We start from the raw sequence: 22,592 nt of genomic DNA, 5'->3' as shown, positions 1-22,592 counted from the left end.
CTGCAATGCTTGGTAAGAAATGTACGCATTATCCTGCCCATGCAATTGTAACCCCTCTGTACAGTATGTTCACAAATAAAATAAAATAAAATTAAAAAAAAATCTGATGAACTTCCCTACCCAGGTAGGGTTCTAACTGTAATCCTGAGATTTTAGCTTTCTAAGTAGCTATGATTACAAGTGTTACTACTGGCTCCCAGCTAATGTTTTCTTTATAATAAAGAACGCCATTAGATTTTTCAGAAAAAAAAAATGGGTCTGTAGTTCTCTTACTTTGATGATTCCCTGCCTAGTTTTGGGTTGACGGTTATGCTGGATTCATAGAAACAGTTTGGTAGTGAACTTTCACTTTCAATTTCATTGAAGAGTTGGAGGAATATTCGTGTAAGTTCTGCATTGAAGGCCTTGGAGAATTCTGTTGTATATCCATTCAGTCCTTGCTTTTTCTTAGATGGGAAGTCTCTTATTGCTATTTCTATTTCAATGCTTGATATGGGCCTGTTGGTTTAACTCATCTTGGCTTAGTTTCAGCATGTTGATAGTTGCTAGGAAATCGTCCATTTCTTCCAGGGTCTCAAACTTATTAGCATGAAGGGTTGAGAGGTATTCCCTTATAATGTTCTGAATCTTGGTTGTTTCTGTGATGTTTCCATTCTCATCTCTGAGTTTGTTTATTTGGGTTCTCTTATTTTTCTGATAATATTTGCTAAAGGTCTGTCAATTTTGTTAATTTTTTTGAAAAAACAATTTGTTTTGTTGATTCTATTTTTTTTAAGATTCTAATTCATTTAACTCTGATTTAATTTTATTTATCTCTTTCAGTCTACTGGATTGGGGTTTATCTTGCTGCTCTTTTTCAAGGGGGTTCAGATGTCTCATTAAATTGTTGGTTTCTCCAATTTGTTGATGTAGGAACTCAGAGCTATAAACTTGCCTCTGAGTACTGCCTTTTCTGTGTCCCAGAGGAGCTGGTAATTTGTGTGTTCATTTTTGTTGGATATCATGAACATTTGAATTTCCTTTCTAATCTCTTCTATGACCCACTGGTGATTCAACAGTGTGTTGTTCAGCCTCCATGTGTTACAGGACATTCTTTGGTGGTTTTGGTGTTGAGTTCTACTTTTATTCCCTTATTGTCTGAGATAATTCAAGGCATCACTTCAAAGTTTCTGAATTTGGACAAGTTTGCTTTGTGACCTAAAATGTGTTCTATTTTGGAAAATGTTCTGTGTGCTGCTGAGAAAAACGTGTATTCTGATGCTGCTGGGTGAAATATTCGATAGATGTTTGTTAAATCTAGTTGATCTATGCAGTTGTTTAGATCTGCAGTTTCTCTGTGGAGTTTTTGCTGAGTTGATCTATCTAGTGGGGATAGTGGTGTGTTAAAGTCCCCAACAATTAATGTCTTTGGATCTATGTGAGATTTGAGAGAAAGTAATGTTTCTTGGATAAATTTGGGTGCTCCATTGTTTATTGAATAGATATTTAGAACTGTACTATCTCTTGAAGGAGAGATCCCTTAATTAGTATGTAGTGACCTTCTTTATGTCTTCTCACTAATTTCAATTTGAAAGCTATTTTATCTGATATTAGGATTGCTACTCCCACCTGTTTTGGGGGGCCATTTGCTTGGTAGATTTTATTCCAGCCTTTCACTTTCAGAATATGTTTGTTTTTGTGGGTAAGGTGTGACTCTTGAAGGCAGCAGGTAGAAGGATCTTGCTCTTAAATCCAACTAGACAGTCTATGTCACTTAACTGGAGAGTTAAGTCCGTTAATGTTGAGAGATAGGACTGAGAGGTGTTTGGTAGTTCCTGCCATGTTATCCACCTTCTTGGGTGGAAGACTGTGAAGACTGGGTTCTTCCTATGGTTTTTGGATTCTCAGTTTGGGTGCAGTTTCTTGGCCTTTTTTTTTTTTTTGGGTCCGGTCATGGGGCCTGAACTCTGGGCTTGAGCACTGTCCCTAAGCTCTTCAGCTCAAGGCTAGTGCTCTACCACTTGAGCCACAGCGTCACTTCCGGCTTTTTTCTTTTTGCTTATGTGGTGCTGAGGAATCGAACCCAGGGCCTCGAGCATGCAAGGCAAGCGCTCTACCACTGAGCCACCTTCCCAGCCCAGTTTCTTGGCCTTTGTCGTGGTCTTGTTGGTTTTCTATTTGTAGGACATCTTTAAGTATCTTTTGTAGGGCTGGTTTGGTGGAGATATATTGTTTCAGTTTTTCTTTGTTATGGAAGGCTTTTATTTGACCTTCGGTTATGAAGGAGAGTTTAGCTGGGTACAGTACTGTTGGTTGACAGTTGTTTGTCTTTAGGGCATGGCATACATTATTCCAAGCTCTTCTTCTTTTAATAGTGTCTACTGAGAAATCTGAGGTTATTCTAACTGGTTTCCCTTTATAGGTGATTGATGTTTTCTCCTTGACTGCTTTAAGGATCCTTTCCTTGGTCTGAATTGATTCTGTGCGGATTATAATGTGATGGTAGGATGTCCTGTTCTGGTCTGGTCTATTTGGGGTTCTAAAAGCTTCTTTTATCTGAATAGGGCTATCTTTTTGGATGTTTGGGAAGTTTTCTGCTAGGATCCTGTTAAACAATTTCCTAGACAAGTAACTTTTGTCTCTAGGTGGTCCTCTACACCCATTCTCCTCAGATTAGGCCTTCTGATGGTATCTTCCAAATGTTGAATACCTCTATCATATTCCTTGGATTTGTCTTGGATAGTTTTATGTTCTTTCTCTATAATATCTAGGCTGTCTTCAATCCCCCAGATTCAATCTTCTGCATGGTCTAACCTGCTGTCAAAACTTTCTACTTTGTTTTTTTTTTTTTTCTTTTCCTTCTAATTAGTCGGCTTTGATGGCTTCAAATTCTTTGTTGGAGCTTTGTTTTAGATCTTGTATGAACTTCTTTACTTCCTTAATTTGGTGTTCAATGTTTATTCTCAAATCATTTAGTTGATTGGTTATGGTTTCCTTGGACTCCCTTTCCTTCTGATTGGTTATGGTTTCCTTGGACTCCCTTTCCTTCTGACACGCTCCATTCAGCATTCCCTTTGTGATCTCCCTGGATTCTTTCAGCTGTCTGTTTTTGGATTCCATGAATGCCTATATTGATCTTTGTCTATTCTCATGCTGCTTACACAATTCCTGTACTACTCTTTGATTAGCTTCCTCAAGCTCATGCAGTTCCTGTATTTCTCTATGACTATTCTCAACCTGCTCACACAATTCTTGTATTAATCTTTGAGTACCTTCCTCACACTCATGAGATTCCATGTATTAATTTTTGATCAACTTCATCATGCTTGTGAAGTTCCTGTATTAATCTTTGGTTTGCCTTGTCTCGCTCACACAGAGTCCTTTGCAGGTTTTCAATCTTTTCATTCACCATGTTTACCAGTAGTATATGTAGAGCTTTTTGGGAACTCTTCTCTGAATTATACATTAACTGTTCTATCACCTGATTATCCTGAGTGGGAGTTGAGATACCCAAACTTGTCATTTTTCTTGTGTTTCTCCTGTTTGTTCTGCCCATTTGGTATGAAAGTAACACCAGGTTTTTGCTAGGACACTATTCTAAGGCATCCACCAGAGTCCTTTAGTTGCATAGTCAAAATGGCTGCAGATAGAATCTAGTTCAACAGATACAATGTATTCAGCATCAAACAACTATGGATTAATGGCTAAGAACAAGGGATTCAGCAAACCAGAAATGATTAGGTTTAGGGAGAATTGTGGGGAAATTTAGGATTACAGGGATGTGGAGAGGTAAAAGGAGAGTGAATTTAACCAAGTACTAATCTCAGAGTGAAATGGATAGGACAGAATGGTAGGAGAGAAATAGAAATACAAGAACCAATGGAAAAACAAAAATTTAATTAAAAAATGAAACACTTAAAATTATGTAAGTATAAAGAAATGATATTGAGAGAAGAAAAGGATAGAATGAGAAGAGGGGAGAGATAAAAAGGAAAAATGAAAAAATAAAAATTCTTAAAATTGGAATACTTGAAAATTATATACATAAAGAGAAATAAAATTACTATTAAAGAAGTTAAGCCTAAGAGGTTGTGAATTAAGTAATAAATTTCTGGATTAATTATGTACACAATGAGTGATAAGGTCTAATAATCGATGACAGGTATATGTCTGGGGATGAGCAGCACAGTAATTCAGTCATACAAAAAAGAAAGAGAAAAAAACAAATAAAAGGCCCAAAAGGTCAAAAGAGATTTAAAACACACACACACACACACACACACACACACACACACACACACACACACACACAAAATTATGGAAGACAAAATATAGTAGAAAACAATTTTAAAAATGAAAAATAATAAAAATAAAAAAAGAGTTCTTTGATTTTGGGGGGGCATCTGGAGGGCAGAGGGAAGATCTTGTATTTCCCCTGTGTCTGTAACCAGTCACTTGGTGGAGTCTCTGGTCTGCTTCTGGTGTTTGGTTTTCCTGTGGCTTGATTGGTTTTTTAAGTCAGTTTGTTTGAGCAGGCAGAAAAATGATGTGTGTTACCTAGGACTTTGTGATCCTCCTCCCATGCTAGTTCAGTGGAGGGAGATCTGTTTTAAGTATCACAAAAGATGGAGATGGCTGTTTCCTCTAGCTTGGAGTTGTTGTGAAGAGGCTAGGTTCTGGGTAGGGTTAAGGCCTATCAGCAATCTGTAACTTTCCCCTGAGGGGCTAGCTCCGGAGACACTTATAGAGCCCAGCCTGGAGCCATTCTCATGGTTTATCTTTACTGAATTTCAGTTGTTTGTCTAGGCTGCAGTGGGGAGGGCAGCCTCTGGCTCTGTTTAACGAGTGAAGAAAGTCACTCCTCTTGGGCAGAGCTTCCTTTGCCTGGGCGTGGTGACTTTCCCTTGGGTAGAGCTGAGCCTGGCAGGTCAGGTCAGGGTCCTGTGACCTGTTAAATGGCTCCAATTGTTTTCTTCCAAGACCTGAGTTGGAGTTAGCTGCTAGGCCAGGCCTTTGTCAGTATCAATGATGGAGATCATCTCAGTTTTTTGGGGAGGGGCTGCCTTCCCACTGTGGCTCTGTGAGAAGGAGTGAGGATATCAGGGTTCTACTCACGCCAGACTCTTGGTTCCTGGGCCATCCCTGGTCTGTGATCAGCAGGATGAAGATTTTTGCTCCTTCTCAGTTTTTGCTGGTATTGAGTAGGATCTGCTCACACACTGCATCTGGTGCCTTTGTCCCGGACTCTCTCTGTTGGTATGGTAGCTGCTACTGCTGCCACTGCCACTGCTGCCACAACCATGGCTACCAGCAAGTGCTGAGATATGTCTCCATGACCAAGCTGCCTGGATTTTCCCTCCCTGGCCAAAGTCTCTATACTGTGATGGCACACTTGGTGTGATTCTCTAGCCTAGGACTGTTCACTGGAACACTAAAACTGCTTTCTATGTGAGAGCTTGTTTAGCTTACAGCTTCTCCTATGCCATCTTCCTCTGGTCTCCTATTCTACTTATTTTAGCTCTCATATCGAAGATTAGGTGGCTATAGGTCTGTGGGTTCATTTCTGAGTCTTCAGTTCTATTTTATTGGTCCTCGGGTCTCTTGTGCAAGTTCCAAACTGTTTTGATTAATATGGATTTAGAGTAGAGTTTGAAATTTGGTATTGATATTCCTCCAGCACTGTTCTTTCTGCTAAGGATTGTTTTTGCTATTCAGGGTCCTTTATTGTTCCATTTGAATTTTTGGATTGCTTCTTCTATTTCATTGAAAAATGAGGTTGGGATATTGATAGGTATTGCATTGAATTAGTAGATATCCTTTGGGAATATTGCCATTTTTATGATGTTAATCCTCCCAATCCAGGAGAAAGGGAGGTCACCTTAGTTCTGCTTTAACTTCCTTTTTCAGGTTTTTAAAATTTTCATCATAGAAGTCCTTCACTTCTTTAGTTAATTCCTAGGTATTTTATTTTTTGTGGGACTATTACAAAAGGAGTTGTTTTCTTGATTTCACCTGTGCTCTTCTCATTATTGCCATACAGAAAAGCCATTGATTTGTTAATTTTATACCCTGCTATTTTGCCAAAGTTTCAAATCAGCTCAAGTAATTTGGGAGTGGGGTCCATGGGATTCATTAAATACAAGATCATGTCATCTGCAAAGAGGGAGAGTTTTATTTCATCTCTCCCTATTTGGATCCCCTTTATATATGTCTTATTGCTCTAGCTAAGCATTCTAATACTAATTGAAGAGAAGGAGAGAGTGGACATCCTTGTCTCATTCCTGAATTCAGAGGAAATTGCTTTAGCTTTTTGTCCATTAAGTATAATGCTGGCTGTAGGTTTGTCATCTACATCCTTTAATATATTGACCAATGTTCCCTGGATTCCTAGCTTCTCCAGAGTTTTCATCATAAAGGGGTGTTGGATTTTGTCAAATGCTTTTCTCTGCATCTATTGAGATAACCATATTGTTCTTATCCTTGCTCTTATTGATGTGATGAATTATATTTGTTTGAATATATTGAACCAGCTTTTCATCCCTGAAATCAATCCTGTTTGATCATAGTGTATGATTTTTTTGATGAGTTTTTGAAGTCGATTGGCCAAAATTTTGTTGAGAAGTTTTGCATCAACATTGATCAAAGAAATGGGTATATAGTTCTCTTTCTTTAATGAGTCCCTCTCTGGTCATGAGATGATGGCTTATGATGGCTTCATAGAAAGAGTTTGGTAGTGAATTTTCACTTTCAATTTCATCAACAAGTTGGAGGAGTATTGGTGTGATATTTAACAAAAATGAACACACAAATTAGCAGATCTTCTGGGACACAGCAAAGGCAGTGCTCAGAGGCATGTTTGTAGCTCTGAGTTCCTAAATTAACAATTTGTAGAGATCTGAAACCAACAATTTGATGAGGTACCTGAAGCTTCTTGAAAACATGCAACAAGCCAAACCCCAATACAGTAGATGAAAACAAACAGTTAAAATTAAATGAGAATTAAATGAATTATAGTAAAAAAATACATAAATCAACAAAAGAGTTTGTTATTTGAAAAAATTTACAAAATTGACAAACCCTTAGCAAATATTATCAGAAAAAGAAGAGAACAAATCCAAATAAACAAAATCATAGATGAGAATGGAAACATCACCACAGAAACAACCAAGATTCAGAACGTTATAAGGAAATACTTCTCAAACTTTTATGCTAATAAGTTTGAGAACCTGGAAGAAATGCACAAATTTCTAGCAAATATTGACATGCCCAAACTAAACCAAGATGTAAACCAATTTAACAGACCCAGATCAAGCATGGAAATAGAAACATCAATTAGAGACCTACCACCCATGAAAAGCTCAGAACCAGATGGATTTACAGCTGAATTCTACAAGGTCTTCAAAGCAGAACTTATACATACAGTTTTGATCAATGTCACCCCTTTCAACAATCTCATCCATCCCTCCCAAATCACCCTTCCCTCATTTTTCTTTATTTTGTAGGCTGTTTATAATCTTCCCTACCCTTTCTTCTAATGTAATTAGTTTTTATTTGATGAAATTTTAAATGAATGGAGTAATACTTCAATTCAAATGCATACTAATTAAGATAATTAGTGATTCATATGATATACAAATATTATTTTGAAATAAAGTACTTCTAATGGTATTAGATTTCTTCTTTGGGAAGATGATCAGTTATTAAAGTTTGGAAAGTAGCCCTCCTCATTTCAAAGTAATCTGTAAGTGAGTGAGATTTCAATATCATTTAATAATTTGTCAAATGTTTCTCTATGATTATTGTTTTCTGACAAGTTTCATAATATCTAGATTATTATATATAATTTTCTTGCTTACGTTTATGACATGTAAACTTTTAAATGAAAGTAATGGTTGCTCAGTAATTTAAAGAGCTATTTCATAACTCTTACATGTGCATTTTAAATACCCTTGGCTACTTTGAATTTCTTTGTGTGGGTTTAAAAGTTCTTCCAAAAGAGCCACAATAAAGCATAAAGCATTTAAACCCATCTTAAGTATACAAACTATTCAGTTCAAATCTATGTAAATCATCTAGAGTTCAATTATGTTTATTCCATCTGTTTTTATCATCTGCCATTACAATAATTTATCATTTCTACATGGTATAAAATGTAAATGAATCAAGAGAGGAAACACATCTGTAGACTGTTAGTTAATAAAAGTACATTCCGTGAATGAGTTGAGTCATAATAATGAATTAAATTTTACTGCCCATATTTGCTTATAATTGTATATTTAGTATGCCTTTGCATAATCACATAATGGTATCTATATGATTCATGCTTTGCTGAGCAAAATTTGGATGTACAAATTAGATGTACAAATTACCAATTCAAAACTAGAGCTGCTTTTTATAAAACTATCACAGAGACATTTTCCTTTTTTGCAGGAAATGATCTACAGGAAGTAAGAAAAACTCTTTTAAATATAAACTACACATTCTTAACGTCCAACTGATTTGGAAGGTAGTTGTGCCAGAAAAGTCCTTGCTTTGTCCTTTGAAATTGCTTTGAAAAATACATTGGGCCCAACACCAGTGGCTCACGCCTGTAATCCTAGCTGCTTAGGAGGCTGAGATCTGAGAAGCATTGTTCAAAGCCAGACAGGCAGGAAAATCCATGAGATTCTTATCTCCAATTAACCACCAGAAAACTGGAAGTGGTGCTGTGGCTCAAGTGGTAGAGTGCTTGTCTTTAGCTGAAGAGCTCAGGGACAGCATCCAGGCCCAGAATTCAGGCCCAATGACCTAAATAAAAAAAAAAAAATACATTGTTCTTTTCTTTTTGACAAGTACCATATTTAGTGGCTTTTGATCAGGAAAGCATATATTCTTTTGAAGAAGTGATGTGAGAAGATTAGATTAAGAATTGTTTCCAGCTATATCCTTCATATAGGGTCTGCCAGTTATAGTAATGTTTGACTAATTCTCCTTCCAACTTTTCTCATCTCATGATCAAATAATTTAAATTTAAAAAATGGAGTAAAAGCAGTTTTAAGAAGTTATTCTTGACATTTTCTTCAATTTGACCTTAAATATGTTCATATATAAAACTCGTAGTAACTTCTGAAGGTTATAAGGGATAATTTTCAGGAGTGATGTACTGCAGACAGCAGGGATCTAGATAATTTTCTGGGCACTATGTACCTCTACCTCTACAAAATTTGGTACTATCCAGCTGCTTTCTAATTAGCTCATCAAAATAACTTACAGCAAGTTGTGAATGGGGAGGGGAGGGGACCGGGGAGAAGATGGGAGGGCAGGGATGGTAAAGGGAAACAAAGGAGGAGGCAACAATGCTTGATAAGAAATGTACTCATTACCTTGTCCGTGTAATTGTAACCCCTCTGCACGGTATTTTCACAATAAAAAACTTATGAAATAAAAAAAGATAGGAAAAAATCTTTACTCTCTCGGTTGTTTTTGCATATTGAGAGACTATCTTATAATCCAAATAAAGTTTGATAATGGGAATCTGTTGAACATTTCCTGCCTTGCACCTCAAGTTGAAGTCTAAACTTTCCACAGAGTCCAGCATTGTGTGCCACATTCTTTATTGTTTGTTGATTTTCTTTCTCACCATTGCCCTTCTTTTATGTAAGAATTTAATTTTTCAAAGAAAATTCAAGTAAATGAACATAGTTGAGTGCTGTATTTTATTTTAAATGAGAAAATGGTGTCACAAATTAGACTGTTTGAGTCTCACAATTATATCCTAGTCTCTGCTAATGTCACTGTAAGGGACAGGTTAGTTGGAAGGCTATTCTGGGGTACCAGCCACTTGAAGTGATTGGAATAGATCAGAAGTACGATTCCAGTTAACTCAGATATTTCAGTACAACATCTTTCATAGATGGAGACAAATAAGAATTGTTTCTCCTCTTGCCAAAAGAGATAATGCATTTGTATGAAATAAAAATATAATATTAAATAACTATCACACACTATCTGGTGCATTTCAATTGGTAGAGCAAGTTTAAGCTGAATGAAAAAGCAATGGGCCAGGCCAGTAATCCAGGGAAAGCCCAAACCAGCAGGTAGTTGCATGTCTGAAATTGAAGAATTCAGATATTACTATTCATCAAGAATAAATATGTTTGCTTTGGTATTTGAATTTTTAAATCTTTGTGAAAAATATATTCCTCAAGGATATCCTTCTTAAAATTTAAAAAAATCTAAAGATAGTGCAAAAACCTAAAGACAAAAATACTTTATTGCCATGGAAGCAAAAAAAAAATTGAAAACACATTTTGAAGAGGCCCAATGGAGGAAAAAAAGTATAATTTGAAATGTCAAATAATTTAACATGCTATGGTATATCAGGGAATGTACTAATCACACTTGTTTTGAAAAGTAATTATGGAATTTTGATTAATATAGTGTAATATAATAAACATGGGCTCCTCCATTTCCTTGTCATCAGAAGCAACTAATTTTTCCCTATATAGCCTACTCTCTGTTTTTGTTGTTGGTGGTGTTGTTGGTTATGGGGCTTGAATTCAGGGTCTAGGCACTGTCCTTGAGATTCTTTATGCTCAAGGTTAGTGCTCTATGACTTGAGCCACAGTGCCTCTTCTGGTTTTTGAGTGGTTAATTGGAGATAAAGATCTTAAAGGGACTTTTCTGTCTGAGCTGGCTTCAAACCAAGATCCTCAGATCTCAGTCTCCTAAATAGCTAGGATTACAGGTGGGAGCCACCAACACCCGGTTTCCTTCTTAAACTTTTAAGTTTTAGATAATTTTAGGCTTACAAAAACTGTAGAAGTAGCACTGAGTCCCACAAATCCTTCATCCAGTTTCTCTGTGAAAAATGCTTACAGTATACAATTGTTAGATTCATGGAACAAATTCAGCATAAAGCTTTTTCACACACTAGTAAATCTGACAAGGAAAATAATTTTAGAACAGAAGTGAGCCAATGTGTCTCAGAAACTATTAGTTATATACATTTGTTGTCATCCAAAAAAAGTAGACCTCATAGAACTGAGGAATGGCCTACTGAAAACTCAATATAGCTCCAGCTGCAGGACAGCACTGTATGACCTGATGATGCTGGCATATATGATTCAGAACCTATATGCTTTGGATGCACAGCTAATATGGTGTGATCTTACTCTCATAGCAAATACATGGGACGGGAGAAAGAGAAGTAGGTGGTTGTTCTTCCTTCCCTTCAATGTTTTTGGTAATATATGTTTCAAAAGTCTTTGTTAAAATGGAAGAATACTTTCTTAAGGAATATGGACAGTCATAGAGATATTTTATAGAATTAAATTGAGTTGAGAATCACATGAAACTATTTAGGCTCTTTATGACACTGCAATGACACACACAGAAAGAAATCTTAAATTTTGTTTAGATAACTATTTCCATTTAATAAAGAAAATTTGGATTGTATTTCTACATGGAGATGTCTGGGACCCAAAAGGTTCACTAGGACATATGTTACTCCCATATGGAAGAGTAAAAGTCAATGAGACTTTGGTGGGGGGAGTAGTGAGGGAAGTGGGGGAGGGAAGGGATAGTAGGAGAAAAACAAAGGAAGGGGTAAAAATGTTCAACAAAAAATTACTCATTAACTTACTCATGTAACTGTAACCCCTCTATACAGCATCATTACAATAAAATAAAAATTATAAATAAGTCAATGAGAGATTAGAGCAGTCTGGTAAAAGTTGTCCCAGTAAAAGTTTAGCCTCTACAGAGAAGAATGTGTAGGCTATTCTACTTGGAAAATAATTTCTACTACCAAGATGTTGGCTATGGGAAAGAAAGACATGGAATGGAGGGATTTGTTTAAATATTGACTGTACTCCTGGTTGGTTACTAGATAATATATGTGAAAACACACTATTTTGCATATGTAGTATGAGTATAAGTTACAGATATAAAGCAGATTTTGACATGTGATAACTCTAAAACTCTAAGCCATGTTGTTCTCTTATTGGATGCAATGATTTCATAGAACATCAACCTCAAGCAAGGTGACTATAAGACTATATTGAAGTAGGATAAAAGCAAGGCTCTTAAGTAAGTTCCAAATTACCTAACACCCTCTTACAAATAGTCTGTGTGACTACTGCTTCAATTACATTCTGGTCTTCCCTCCTTATAGATAAAATTTGTGGAGACACACAATCATAGATTTCTACCTTCTTTCTGACAGTACTCCAACTTCTTCCTGAGTCACCCTGTTGAACCTTAATTATTATCATATAACAGACTCTTCCTAATGTCTTTTGATTGAGGAGTGTTCCATAAAGGACTCTATGGAATATGTTTTTTTTTTCTTCCTGCAACAGTAATAAATCCAACAATTTATATGCCTTTTCAGATTTCATTTCCCAGCTTCCGTTTTCCTTGGGTGGCTGATTAGCATTGACCAATGGAGTCATCACTAGGATACTGGCAAGTTAAGGACAGGCTGTTGGTATGCTATGGTTTGGATCTTGAATGCTTTCTTAAAGGCGCATGTGCTACTGGGTGCTATTGGGAGGTAGGGCCATGTGCAAGAAAACTAGGTCACTGTGGGGCGGAGAGGGGCTGTGCCCTTAGAAGAGATATTGGGAGTGCAGTCACTTCCTTTCTGGCCTCCATGAAGTGAACAGGATTCCTGTACTACCCATTCCTATCATGCTTCCACAGGCTCAAAGTAACAGGGTCAATTATGGATGGACTGAATCTTTGAAATCATGAGCTCAAATAAATTATTCCTCCATTGTTTATCTGAGGTATTTTGTCACAGTGACAAAAAGATAGACAACAACACCAGAAAAATCCTAACACACAATCACGGCAGTATTTAAGAGAGATGTTAAGTTTCCCCATTCTTCTAGGTCCAGTTACAGCCCTCACTGGGAGACATTTTCGTGTCTCTGATGGCATCTGAGTTCCATTTGCTTACCTGCCCTGAAAATGGTAACATTTCCCTACTTTTGTTGTTTTTTGTTTGCCTAGTTGGTAGATGTTTTACAAACACTTTTGAGAAGATTGAAGGGGATAAAAGGTGAGGGTATTAGTGGGGAGAGAATGTAGTTAAGGTTTCAATACACAGCCTACAAAATTAAGAAAAGTAAAAGAGTAGGGGTGGGTTGGAGGAATGGTTGGAATGTTGAGAGGGGTGACACTGATCAAGATGCATTTTACTTATAAACTTCTTTGTTAAATGGCAACTCCTTCATACAAATATATAACCATAATAAAATTTAAAAACCAGAAAATAATTTTGAGTCTTAATACTGATTATTTAGATAATAATTATATCTTTCAAACTGTACAAGTTTAATTCTAACAAGCTCTATAGGATGTAGTAATGAAAATTGTACGGAGTCAGAAACTTTAAAAAGCATAGATGTACAAATAATTGCTTTTTCTCACATCCTTATGATTTATCATTTCATCAGTTTGTGAGTATTTGAAATAAATAGACCTAAACAGTTTTAGTGCTCATTTTCTAATTGTTTGGGTCTATAAAATATAAACACAAGACCAGAGAAGAGGTCTAAATATTAATGTTTCTGTGCCTAGAAGCTGTTGAAGGTCATAACCTCTCCTCCTTATGATAAAAATGCACCTTAGCCCCAGCAGGAGTTATGCACAGGCCCAGCTAGAGAAGATCCTTTTATTGATGACTATATTGATAACCATTGCAAGCAGTTTCTTTATTGTATGTCAAGATAGTCAAGAAAAAATCCCCTCATTTCAGAATAAGAGCATACATGGACATTCTGCTCAATTTTAGCAGAACTAAAATGCAAAATTCTACTTGTTTGGTGCTATGCTAATTAGCTTGTTATCGAGAGCTTGGTGGTACTGCCAAGCCTGGGAAAGAGTTCTCACCCATATTTGTGGCTGGGGGAATTTTATTTTGCTCTTGATTTTTCACTATATACTCAGTAAATGGGCCCCTTGTGGTCTCAAAGAATAAATGCACTTCTGTTAACTACCCAAATTACCTCCAGGAAATGACTTAGAACTGTGGAAAATCTGGCTTAGTGTCTTTGAAGAGCTTTGAATAAGTTTGTTGAAAGCAATCGTCAAGAAGCAAAAAGAAATATATTCTATTTATTGAAACATTGATTATGTTTTTGAGATGAGCCTATTATCTATGGAGGATTTTATAACCTTTCAGCAAATAAACATTCAAATTAGGTTATGTGTGTAACCTGTCTTGACATACTCTTGGTGTAAGCCATTTTATAGACTATAGTTTCTCTTAATTCAGAAATGATTTCTTCATCTCTTTTCCTGTAATCTTAGGGAATCATTGTTAATCATGAAGGGAAGCAGAGGTGTATCTATATGTGCAAATCCAGGGCTTGAGACACATCATTTTGGGATTTGGAGAAAAATGTAACCTGGGAATGTGTTCTTCACATCTGATTTTCTTTTTCTGGACCATCCTCTCACTTCTCTGAAAATCTTAATATCACTTCTTGGAGTTTATGGTAACATTCAATCTGTAGATATACCCTTCCCTTGAATTTGTATTATTCTTACTCTGACATAAGCTATTCGCTATTCAATCAATATTATTTGAGTAAATGAGTAAGCAATTTTAGTAAAAAATGTCTGACCTTGAATTTAGTTTGAAAACCATAACTTGCATGACATTTATATCTTTTCTGTTTGAGCCTTATTTTCCTTTTCAGATTATAATCTTTTTGTAGGCATAGATTAAGTTTCATATAGATAGTGTATTATTTACAAGGCCTCCTGTGGTCAGTGGCATGTAGAAACAACTCAGTGAATACCTACTTATTCATTGAATAGTACAGATGGTGCTTTAGTTGCATTTTTTTGGTAGTAGTATTAGTGACTAAACTGAAGGCTCTCACATTTGCTAGGACAGGTACTCTACCACCTGATCCAGGCATCCAGGAAGTTTTACCCTGGTTATTTTTGAAGAACATTCTCACTTTATGCCTGGGTCAGCCTAAGCTATAGTCATTCTGCTTCTGCATCCCCATGTTGCTGGGATGATACACTTGTGCCAAATCACCCAGCCACTGTGCTTCTGCTGTACCTGTGATACCAGGCCTCGAGCTCCTAAATAAACATTGGTTCAGATGGAATCTTGAGAACTTTTATGCCTGGGCTGGCCTCTAACCCTGATCCCCCAGTCTTTACCTCCCATGTAGCTAGGATTACAAGCATGCGTCACCATGCTTTGCTCCCATCATTATTTTTAAAATTATAACACCTACGCTCATGGCTGCTCTAGGTGCTCTGAGATTTGACCACTCACTTCTCTTCTCCAGGAGTAGCACATCATTTGCCACAGCAGGTGGAAAATGATTCAGCACCCAGGAGGGGTCTGGGTGAATAATTTGGTAATTTTCCATGAAAAGGGCCCACTACTTGGTGATTTGATCACCTTTTCTGTATATAGAATGCCATGAGGTTAATGAGTCATGAGTTACCATTATATTGTCATTTTGAAGGATATAGCATCTTAGAATTTACATTTTTGGTAAAAATACTTTGTTTCAATGCGATTTATTTTTGCCCCATAGAGCTGAGTTTCTACATGATTTAAAGCATGCTCACAACCTTTTTTCTGAAGAAGCATTTTTCTTTCTCTTTCTGAATCTGCCCTTAGAAATTATGAACGTTCAGAAATGGAAATGATTGTGTACAATTTACTCAAATGCTGCTGTTAAGTTTGCTACTAAAGGTTTCTGGAAATTTAAATAAATGAAGATGGTTTAATATTTTCAGAGAGAGAGAGAGAGAACTGCTTTGTTAGATGGTTCAGTATTGATAAAGGTCTTTTCATGCTGAACAACAGAGCCTGCTGAGCTCTCCGAGTTTCTATTTTGACTTTGAAGGGAATGAAAGCTAGAAAATATTCTTTAAAAAGTCCCCTTGAATCTCCTCAGTCAAGTGGATATTGATGGAGAACGCTGAGGACTCTGTGTGCCTCTGTGTCCTGAGAGCCCACAGATCAATACTAGAGCAGGTAATAAAACTGCTTCAAGACAAGTGATAGGGAGTGGTGTGTGGGCGTTTTTAGTGTATCTTTCACTGGGTATTTCCTTTTTTCTGGTGGACACTCTAATGCCTGACTGCCCAACTTGCTCCTTTCCCATTGCTTACTGCAGAAAGTTGCTTATTCAGGCAGATGGCTTTGTGGCTCTTGTCTGAGGCAAGCCACGTTGCTGCCTGCCTGAATCTTGTTCCTATGCTGGCCTGGGATGGCACAAGATGGCAAGCCTGGCCTGAGGTAGCACCTAGTTTTTCAGATGGACGGTGCAAATTCCAACACTGCTTCACTTGTAAACAAGTTCAAAGATTCAGCACAAGGACAGAAAGGATGATGGAGGCTATTCCTCTGCCACCAGTTCATAGGAGACAAAAATGAAGAGCCAGGCAGGGAGAAAGAGCATGTAGTAACAAACCGAATTTATAAAGGAACCAGCTGAGGATCCCGTTAGATTCTCAAAAACGGTCTGAATGATCCCTTTTGAACAAGAAGAGGGGGCAATGAGGGCAGAGATGCCTTCATGGTTTTATAACTCTGACCATCAGCTTGAGCCATTTGTACACAGTAGAGCTAGCAATGGAATCAAGGGTGAGTGAGCCCTGTTTGTAGTATGGGTGAGTTAAACTTGCACTCAGAGTGGGCGTTGAGGAAACATAAGTTTCTGAGAATTTGCCAGAGCCTGTGCTAGTTCTGTTGGAAAGTAATATGGGGCGGAAGAGGGGTGTGGGTGGGTGGGAGGGAATTGTGAGCTGAGAAAAGGAGGTCCTTCCAATCCAAGCTGCATCATGTACAACAATGAGAGGCCCACCGCTGTGACGTGTGGGCCACAGGGCACATCTGGGATGCTGTAAACTGTTCAGAACTGCTGGAGTTTTCCGTGTGAGAAGGTCTTCAAAGGCTGCCAGATTGAAAGCCATCTTCCGCCTGATGGGCTTTGCATGTGACGCTGAAGATCTTGGTATTGGTATTCCTCCACACTGTTCTTTCTGTTAAGGATCGTTTTGGCATTTGATATCTAGAGGATTAGCATCCAGTGAAATATTAAGAAGCAGGAAAGAAACATGGCTGATTGTCATTTCATAAAATTCACCTGTGTTGCCACAAGATTTTTGAAGGGATACAAAAGAAGTCAAGGAACCTTTTAGGGAACACAGGACAGAGAGTACCCACTGCACCTCTACTGAGAGAAAACCAAGAATTGCATTTTGTGTGCTTGGGTGCATTCTTGTCTTTGGTAGAAATTTGTGTTTTCTGGGGAAGAGAAAACATTTAAACTTACATTAAAAGCAAATTTCTTTATTGCATGTGTTTTATCAGTTACTATTTTAGTACTTAACCATCCATGAACTATGGAGTAAAAGTTAAATTGTAAGAACTTTACAAACTTGCATAAACACCAGCTATAACAATAAGAAAAATAAATAGCAATTTATATATTTAAAATTAATTGGTTATTTAATGTTTCTTCTTGCATGGCTATAGGAATATCTAAAATTCTGGGACTATTGTTCTTTTCTTAGACTGAAGTCACATCTTTAAATAACATGAGCAGGGCTTATTTAGAATGATAGACTATTGAGTATTCAGAGAATGTTTAAAAATAGCTGTCTTCTGTGAATAGAAATATGTTTAAATTTATTCACTCTTTATCATCATTTATCATCATTTCTGTGTCTCCCTTTACCCTCACAAAGACAGATAAGTGAGCAAACTAGATCTAAGGAAATGAAAACCAAAACAAAGAAGAAAAAATATCTTGCTTCTATTTTCTAGAGTTTATTTCTATAAGTATTATTTTATATGGTCAGATGCGCATAGTGATCTTCCCCTAAGAATATCCTTCTTTGGTCTCACTGTGTGACTACCTAGAGAACTGTATAGTTTAGCAAGTCCCAGTGTATTTTTTTCCTTTTGCCATTCAGAGTGTTTACTTGTAGATTTACAGGCACATTCTAGTTACTATAAAGAAGGAAAACCTTGCAATCTATGTTTCTCTGGGTCTGGCTCACGTCTCTTAATATAATTTTTACTTCTCTTAATATAATTTTTCCAGGTCTTTCCATTTGAAAATGAAAATAGAATTTGTGGATGAGAACAGTAAGGAAAAACTGGGAGAGAGAGAGAAAGGGAAGTTTCAAAACATGTACCCTTTATATGACTCATGTAACCAAAACTATGAGCAGAAAAGGGTTGATGTTAGGGAACTGAACCCTAAAATATGTATTCAAATGTTTTTTTTTCTTTCATATGATTGTTTCTAACACACTTATAAGATTATTTCTTTGTTGCTTTGTATGTCCCTCCCCCACAGTATAACCCCTGCTTTCACTGTATTTGATATCAGTATAATTTGTGGAGGGGAAGGGAAAAAACCAAATCGTTTAAATGGGGACACAGGTGGACCCATTGCAACAATGAGATGTACAAGTCCTTATGTCAAAAAAAAAAACTTTACAACTTTGGTGTGGGGGTGGGGGGAGAAAGTGGAGGAGGATTGGGGGGGCAGGATGGGAAGGGGAAACAAAGGAGGAGGCTACAATGCATGATAAGAAATGTACTCATTATCTTACCCATGTAATTGTAACCCCTCTATACAGTATTTTCACAATAAAAAAACAAAACCACTCTGTGCATAACCTTTGCAATAACAATAAGTAAAATTTTTAAAAATATTTGAAAAATGTGTATATTTTAGGGATTTAGCAAATTATGAAATCTTTCATCTACTATCAGAGATATTATGCTTATTCTTGTGGCACACTGGTAGCTGGACATGTTAAATGTCAAAAATAAAGCAATGACTTTTCTTTCATGTGTAAGTTACTTGAAATTTAGAGGAGCAATTAAAAATATGAGTATCCCAGGTAATAATTTAAATGTTTTGCTCATTTCTTAGTGCCCATTAAAGAAAATTAATGGGATGTTACCAACAAACAAGAATGTATATTATACTCAATTCTACTATATCCATGGTAAAAAAATATTCACCAACACATGACAGGCACACCATAACTGATGTGTCTTTATGACTTTCCATTTGTCTGAGTCAAGCAGAAAAGGTCCGATAAGGTGATTTTAGGGAAATGAACCCTAAGATATGTATTCAAATGTTTTTTTCTTTTATGTGATTGTTTCTAACACATTTATAAGATTATTTCTTTGTTGCTTTGTATGTCCCTCCCCCACAGTATAACCCCTGCTTTCACTGTATTTGATGTCGGTATAATTTGTGGAGGGGAAGGGGAAAAACAAATCATTTAAATAGGGATACAGGTGGACCCATTGCAACAATGAGATGCACAAGTCATTATGTTGAAAAATGAACTTTACAACTTTGATTGGGGGGGAGGGGTTAGTGGGGAGGATTGGGTGGGGGGGCAGGGGAGGATGGGAAGGGATGGGAAGGGGAAACAAAGGAGGAGGCTACAATGCTTGATAAGAAATGTACTCATTATCTTGCCCATGTAATTGTAACCCCTCTGTACAGTATTTTCACAATAAAATAATACATCTATGATTTAATTGAGCATTGTAGGCACTTTTAAAACCCAAAATGGCATGAGAGAATAAATGTAGCAATAGTAGCAAACACTTGTATAGTATTTACTATGTGTCTAGCATATTTCAACTTTTCATCAATATTGGTTTTAAAAAATTTTTTAAATACTTGTTTTCATTGTAAAAATTCTGTACAGAGGGGTTAAGGTTACATGAGCAAGGTCATGAGTACATTTCCTATCAAGCATTGTTACCTCCTCCTGTGTTTTTCCCCTACCCTCCCTTCTCTCCCACCTCCACAACTACACTCCCCCCTCCTCCCCTTCCTGTCTAAATTTCAACATAATGTCTTATACATCTCATTGTTACAATGGGTCAACTTGTATCCCTGTTTAAGCATTTTGTTTTTTCCCTTCCCTTCCCGAAGCTAGAGAAGTGTATATACAAGATGCAGGGCATCGACATCAAGTACAGTGTAAACAGGAGTTATACCATGGGGGAGGAACATACAAAGAAACAAAAAAAATCACATGGTACATTATAAATATGTTAGGAACAATAGCAAGAAAGAAAAAAAAACCTTGTATATCTATATATCATTGTATATATTATGTTACCATGTGTGGCAATCATGTTCTGGTAGTTGTCAAATCAATAGTTACTATCAATCATTGACTCAGTACAATTCACAGTATAATACAAAGACTCCTGAACTATATACTCATATTATTCATATATAAATTATTGGTTTGACAGACATGGCCTACTTCTCAAATTTATGCTACAAATGCAATCATATCTTTTGTGGATATCAGTAATTTCTTTTACCTTCACTTCATGTTGTCCTAGGGTACCTGGGAACTCAATATAGTCCTGTTACTGATGCTTAGTCCTTACTGTATAGTAGACACAACTCTGAAGGCAAGTGTGCTCCTTCTTTCAGAGAGAAAGATTGAAATCTGTCTCCTTAATCTATACTATTCCTAATGTTAAAATCTAGACTCATTCCTTCCAGACCCAGCACCATAATTTACAACTTATCCCAGTAGTTATTCCTTAGAGTTCGCAATCACTATACCAGGGTGGTTGGGCCTCTGATGGTTTTTAAGCATTGGAAGAACATTGTTCAGAAATTCTCCCTTTAAGCTCGATATTAAAATAATGTCACTTTTTCGCATTTAGCTTAAATGGTCAGATAATTTTTGGACTTTTAAGCATCACTCCACTGCCAGACTGTGGTCAAAAGTTTTGAAGCCAGCCAGAAAATTTCCCTGGTTTGATAATTCAGAGAGTAGGAGTTAGAATATATATACTTGTAATTCTAGAAGATCTGTAGGCCCTACAAATTCATCTTATTTTGCCTTATGATTAATTTCTGAGCACAAAGGCTGTAGGTAGCACCATCCCTCAACTCTAATTCAGAATAGGGAGTGTATTCAACCTCACATTTTTATAAGCATATAAACTACTTGAATGGTCATTCCTATGATAAAGAGTAAACTTTTCTCATTAAAAATAAGCCAAATATCATTGCACAATGTTACACTAGATCAAACTAAACCAAGGTAAAACCAAATAGCTCAAATCATGAGCTATATTAAAAGCAATGTTCTATGAATTTCTTGGGATGTTCATGTTTTATTGCTTAAGTTTACTGCTAACTTCCTGAGCTGGATGTGAAACTTGAAGTCCATCATCCTGATAAGAACACTCAATTCCCTTTGTAAATTGTACTTTGTCCTTATACTTCTTGTTGATTTAGAGTAAGTAGTGCTTAAAGTATTTTTAAGTGCTGTAATATCTCCTACTCTCATTCTTACTTTATAGTGAAAATAAGAAAAAAAGAGAGAAAGCTAAGCATGAGAGATAGAGCGAGAGAGCGAGAGAGAAGAGGAGAAGGAATGTGTGTATGTGTATATGTATGTGTGTGTGCCTCTATGTCTGTGTTTTCTAGTCTTTAGCTAGATGTTCACAGCAGCTTCAAAAAATTATAGAACAAGGGGCTGGTAAGGTGGCTTAGTGGTTAGAGTGCTTGCCTTGAATGCATGAGGCCCTGGGTTCCATTCCTCAGTACCACATAAGCAGAAAAAGCTGGAAGTGAGGCTATGGCTTAAATGGTAGAATGCTAGCCTTGAGCTGAAGAGCTGAGGGACAGTGCCCAGGCCCAGAGTTCAGGCCCCATGACCGACCCCCCACCCCCCAAAATTATAGACCAATACTGAGAGATGAGCTCAAAGTTTCAGGCTAAAAGTATTTCACTTTCAGAGGCTAAAAGTATTTTCTTTGTGTGTGTTTGTTTCTGTATCTCCCAAAGTGTATCACTTGACTTATGAAATGTGAACCTCAAGTGTAGATTTTTAGATGTAGCTGCTCAAAGCAGTCCCAGAACATGAATTCTATTTTTTCCTCTTTGACTTCCCTTTCCCAAATCAGATAAACTTCTATAGCAGACAAAGGGTACTAAAATAAAAAACAGCTACTATAGGGAATAAACCAAAGGAAAAACAAGAAAGAAAAAGAAATAACTGCAAACAGTGTTCATCCACGCTCACGCGCGTGTGTGAGCACACATGCATGCACGCACACACACACACATGTACACATACACGCACCCTCTTCTTTCCATATCTTCAATTATTACCATTTTATTTTTTGTTTCATTTTTCTTTTCTTTTTTATTGTAAGAATACTGCACAGAGGGGTTACAAACACATGAGCAAAGCAATGAGTACATTTCTTATCAAGCATTGTTGCTTCCTCTTTGTTTCCCCATCACATCCCTTCCCATACTCCCCTCCACCTCCTCCTACCCGATCCTTCCCCCCCCATCCCCAACAAAGGTGTAAAGTTGGTTTTCCACATAATGACTTGTACATCTCATTGTTGCCATGGGTCCACCTGTATCCCTAGTTAAATGATTTGTTTTTGCTCTTCCCCTCCACAAATTATACCAACATCAAATACAGTGAAAGTAGGGGTTATACTGTGGGGGAGGGACAGACAAAGAAACATAGAAATTATCTTATAAATATGTTAGAAACAATTGCATGAAAGAAAAAAAAACATTTAAATACTTATCTTGAGGTTCATT

This window comes from Dipodomys ordii, unplaced genomic scaffold (assembly GCF_000151885.1).
Source record: "Dipodomys ordii isolate 6190 unplaced genomic scaffold, Dord_2.0 Scaffold90, whole genome shotgun sequence".
NCBI lineage: Eukaryota > Metazoa > Chordata > Mammalia > Rodentia > Heteromyidae > Dipodomys > Dipodomys ordii.
This window is presented reverse-complemented; position numbering follows the sequence as displayed.